This window comes from Netta rufina (genome assembly GCF_964035555.1).
Source record: "Netta rufina genome assembly, chromosome: 2".
Classification (NCBI taxonomy): Eukaryota; Metazoa; Chordata; class Aves; order Anseriformes; family Anatidae; genus Netta; species Netta rufina.
Genome location: NC_140124.1, coordinates 26,730,115 through 26,734,394, shown reverse-complemented (window position 1 = coordinate 26,734,394; position 4,280 = coordinate 26,730,115).

Sequence of the window (4,280 nt, the reverse complement as noted above, 5' to 3'; positions counted from 1 at the left end):
CGGCCTCCTACCGGGCGGGGCCCGGCCGCCGGAGCAAGCGCCGCTGTCGCAAGGGGGCGGAGGGCGGGTGAATAAATGGGGCTGGAGGGTGTGGAGGGGACGTGGAGTGAGTGAGAAGTCACTGGAAGGGGCACACGAGGATCGCCTCGTCCCTTCAGGGCTGACCGCAAGCTGAAACGTGTCGCCGAGGGCATCGCCCAAACGTCCTCAGGGTGCTGACAGGCACAGGGCACCCACCACACTCCTCTCCGGGAGACCCGTCTCAGTGTGTGACCACCCTCACGGCACTGACATTCCTCCTCACACCCAGCCTGGCACAGCTCTGAGCCCTTCCCTCATGTTCGAGCTCTGCTACCACCAGAAAGAAATGCAGAAGAAAACTGCATTTTACACCCGGGCAGAATTCAGAGCCAATAAAGCAGTCCACTAAAACCAAACTTCATCAGCTTAAATCTATCTGTGTTATTAAGCTTGTATCAGAGGGAGCTATGATAAGAAGCCCTCCCGTCTTCAGGGGGCTGCTGAGGGTTCATGCCGCCGCGCTGTTATCTCCGAGCTCCCACTTTCTGCTGCCTCCCACATGCAGAGCAAGCTTCATCTCTGCAGCTCGCAATACGGTTTTTTCAGCTGTTTAACATCATATCCAACCCACCCACGTGGAAAAATCTTCAACAGTCACAGATATTTTGACACAAGAAAAAAAGGGGTTGAAAATCAGGCAGCAACAGCAGCGACAGAAGTCCGGCCTAATCACACCGTCCTGTTAAGCTCCTTCCAGCCGCTCGAATAATTGACTCTTCAAAACAAAAAGGAAACATTTCCATAGGCCCAGGGAGCATTAAGCTTTCCCCAGGATACCAAGAAATGTAATAAAAATATACTGCCTTGTCAAAAGCCCGGGTCATTATGTCCAAGCAATACAGAAAAGAGTACAAACTATTACTCCTTACTATTTTTTGATGTTTATTTATTCTCCCAGGCACTTCAGTGAAGGAAAACTGAAGTTCCCAGTAACTAACTGAAAAGTGGCTGAAGCAGCAGAAAGCTCTCACAGTTCCAGTTTTCCTCACTGGCAGTTTTCTCCTAGTGCCCCTGATGTACCCTGGGCAGGCCTAATCCTCAGTCAGTTTTGCTATATTCTCAAACTGCATTTTCTGCAGATATTTCTGTTAGGAAGGATTTCTAAACTTAATGCATTTCGTTCACACCTGAGTCCTTCAGGATTTTCACATTTTTGAAAGGCCAGAGTTAAAAAACTGACTTGTAATATCAGTTGTATTTGCAATGGTGCAGTTCCCCTGAGTTACCTCAGGGTTCATTCATTTGCAGAAGTCATTTAAATATTTTTCATATAACAACCCCGGCACTCACACTGCACACACACACTGACAGCGATCTTGCTACATCCATCTCATGTGAGTTTAGGAGTCCTTGTCCTTCAGTGGCCTACTTAAGCCCTCTGCTGGACACTTGCTTTGTGGCTCAAATATTAACAAGGATACCTCAGCCAAGTCTGTAATCTACATTTTTTTTTTATTTTTTTTTTTTTACATCTTATCTTTCTGTCCACAAGGACCAAAAGACATCTTGCCCATCTTTTGTATAATATTCATGACATCTCTATGCAGTGAACTCTCAGCCATCTGTACACAGCACACCCATGCCATAAACAGCTTGGGTCCAGCTGCAGTTTCAGCTAACATGAAGGAGAGGAGTGACAGTAGTTCTGCCTCACTGTGGGCACTGGGACATCTGCATTGCCTTCCCCAGGGCTCCAGCACCTCCTGGCACCAAAGGATGGGCACCTGAGGGAGGCGATACATCCTGCCCCTCCTAAGCAAGTGATCCTACAAAGATCCATGAAGATCCTACAAAGATAACAACATATCTCTGTGCCGTAGTGCCTTTGTTTTTGGGGAGGTGATACCAGCTCTGCTACAGGGCAGCACAAAGCCAGGCAAAGTGGTTTAGCCAATATACCGAATATTTATTTCCATGGCTAGGACTGCATGAGTAGCATCTCAGCCTTTTCCCAAGGGTGCACAAAAGAGTTGTAGTACAGCATAGCTGCAAAGTCCCAGCCCATTGCTCCAGGTGCTGAGCTGCTTCTGTATCAGCAGCCAGTAATAAAAAGTGGAAGACAGATTTTGAGCCTCTGAATCTGCCAGAGGAGTGATGTTGTTTGCTACAGTCCCATCTCCAAGGGTAGGAAGACTGGAGGAACTTTTCCATGTTTATTTTTTGCTTTTATCAGGAATGTGTTGACTAGAGAAGATGAAGCTGAACTATTTATTGAGCTCTTATAATTGCTGTAATTTTAAAAATTAACAAGACCGTCCCGAGAAGAGTTCTCTTTGTGAATCAAAATAAGTGATTAAATATAGAGTGTAATGACATGATATGCCTTTCCAGAACCTCTGGTAATCCGGATGAAACAAAACTATATTGTCATCTGTTAAAATAACAGGATAATCTGCAATCTTCTTTTCTAGACTGTAGGTTAAATGTCAAAGTACAGAACCCTGGGGTGTTTAATTTCCTGCCATGATCAAAAATAACCATACAGTCCTGTCCTATGCATCCTATCTTTTCATTGTGCAGGTCACAACCAAATTCCATCTCTTACTTCAGAGCTGTGAAGTTTGTAATAAGCCCTCTAAATATTCAAATAAATTCAAGACTGTTCCTTTTTGCATACTATTGCAGACCAAGGCAGACTTTTCTGATTCAGAAGCCAAGCCAAAGATCTGTTATGACAGCTAAATGCCTGCTAGATATTTTGTGGCATCTTCCAGTGTGCCTCATAAAGATGCAAAATTATCTCTTTGTGGGAATCAACTACAAAATGAATAGTTTCATAAATGACTTAGAAAAAGCTCCTGATAATTGGAGTTCTGCAGAATGACTCTGCCCCTGTCAAAGTCGAGTATAGCTTTGTCCTTGATTCAGCAGGAGTGAGATGAGTCCTAGCATGGGGTAGCCTGCTTCAAAATCGTACGTGCAGGTGGGTATACGTGGAAAATAGACAGGCTGTTTCCCCAGGACTTGGAGAAACCCCAGCCGGTGAAGATACCAGCTGTGGTTGCAGTTTGCAGGGGAGGCAACAGCCTGTCCGCTGTGAGTCTGGCCTGGGTGAGACCTGTTCCTCAAACAGGCTGGGCACGACACAGGGAGTGGGACAGAAATGGTTTGTGTTCAAAAGCTCCATTTCAAGGAGGAAAAAAGCTGCCATAATAAATGCTGCTTGATGTAATTCATCAGGATGGCCTCGGGTACTCAGGTATGTGTCTCACAGTGGGATGAAACCAAATAACAGAAATTATTTCTTATGAAATAAATGAACTACACTATGATTGTCAAAGGGAGACAGAGCCAGCTGTTTTTGGGCTTCTGTCAATTGAATAACTGGTGTGTCGATGTTAAAAGGAGATTCTGTCATGGTTAAGCTTCTGCCTGAGCTGTTCATTCATCACAAGATTTCTTGTTCCTTTACCCAAAGCACGTGATTGGTATCATCCAAAACACATTTTTTGACAGTCAAAGCAGAATTTCATGAGCTCTGCTTGCCTCCTGCAGACCTGAGAGATGCCAAGTGTATTGGAAATCCTTAGAGACTTTAGCTGCCAAACTCCACCAAGTTTCTACTTGAACGTGTGTGAACAGAGCTTTGCAGTGAGACAAATTTAGGCACCTTTAAGCCCAAGGAGGAGTGCTAGGCTCAAACACAGACACTCGGACCCTCAAGTTCTCCATCTCCCCATTTTCCTCCCTGCAGCTCTCTTCTCTGAAGTCAAGAGCCAGGCCTCAAGTCCTGCCCATGAGCACAGAGCCACTAATGTTTCTGAGATAAGCGCTTCTGGAAGAGTGACGAACTGCGAAGAACCTGTGTTTTCATCTTTTTTTGTCCTTAAACTATTACTGTTTTCAACATTCAAGGTATATACGCAAAAGATTGCCTGGGTTGTAAAACAATCTTTCTACTTTTGAAAATTCAAACAGAAATTTAAAATGTCAATATTTAGAATCGCTCTGTGTCTTTTCCTTTTATGAAGAGTCTTTATGGCAAACATACTATTAATCCATTTGGTTATTCTACCACGTGTATTGTTTTGTTCAACTGCATTAAAATTCTATGAAATATGCAATATTCTCCTGTTAATTCACATAATTACAGTTTGAAATAGCATGTTTTGTTATTCCAACGACAATACGAAGAGTGCACCATTCATTGGCAAAGCTTTGTTTTCCTGGGCTCCTTAATAAGTCATTGTAAAACTTCA